Here is a 1071-nt window from a genome sequence, read left to right on the forward strand (position 1 = left end):
GGGGCTCCTCCCAGGCAGGAGGAGACAAAGGCAGCGGCACAGAACTGTGGGGCTGGGCCAGGGCTTCCCAGGTCAGGCGGACCTGGCACGTGACCTGCTGCCTCCTGTCCTCCGGGCTTTGGCGCTAAAGGCACTCAGAGCATTGCCCACTCGGGCCCCTGGCCCTGAAGACCAGGCTGTGTCTGAGGCACACAGGGTGGGGTGGCAGAGGCTTGGGGCTCAGGGCTCCAGAGCAGTGCTTCCAGTTGTTTTAGATCCAGGGCCCATTGGGGCCCGGACACCCTCCCGCCGGGAACAGGGGTCATGGATGTTGAAGGTGCCAACTTAGGCATTTGAGAAATCGCCTCCCTGGGGCATGGCCCAGGCCCCCTGCCTCCATGGAGCAGGTGCAGGGTAAGTGGGACCTTGCTAGGCATCCCAGGAGAGGGGAGGACACATGGGCTGGGGGAGAGGGTTCCGTTCCTGGGTGGAAGTGGCCTGGGGCACCTCCAATCCCTGCAATGTTCCCAGGCAGGAGGGGTCAGACCCAAAGATTCTTTCCATCAAATCCCTTCTCCCGCAGCCCTTCCCTCCTGTCAGGGCTGGTCTGGTCCTACCATTTTTTGGTGGGGTCTGACTGTGGTTTTGGAATTCCATGACATGGCTCCAGACACCGAGGCGGGCACCCTCAGAGCTAGGTACCAGAGCCAGGACTTCAGCACCAGGGACCCTCAGTAACCTGAGCAAAGGTGCCCCTGCCCCCTCCGATGTGGGGCTTTGTCCACTTGGAGCAGCTGACTGGGTCTGGACGGGCTCTGACTATGTAACACAAGGTCAGAGATCCCACCAGAGCCTAGAAGCAGTGGTCGCACTGGTCCTGCTTGACCACCGTGAAGCCCACTTGATCGGCTGTGGGCAGGAAGCCACTGGCAGCTCCTCAGGGCTGCCTCCCACCTGTGCCCCTGGGAGGGCAGTCCCACCAGTCCAGCACCAAGGCTCCATGGCGTTTGTGCCAGGGATACAGAGCTAAGTGCCTGATTTGACCGGCCCGGTCAACAGGGCTCAAAGCTGAAAGAAATGGAGGGACCCAGG

This window comes from Myotis myotis, unplaced genomic scaffold (assembly GCF_014108235.1).
Source record: "Myotis myotis isolate mMyoMyo1 unplaced genomic scaffold, mMyoMyo1.p scaffold_m19_p_7, whole genome shotgun sequence".
NCBI classification, from domain to species: Eukaryota; Metazoa; Chordata; class Mammalia; order Chiroptera; family Vespertilionidae; genus Myotis; species Myotis myotis.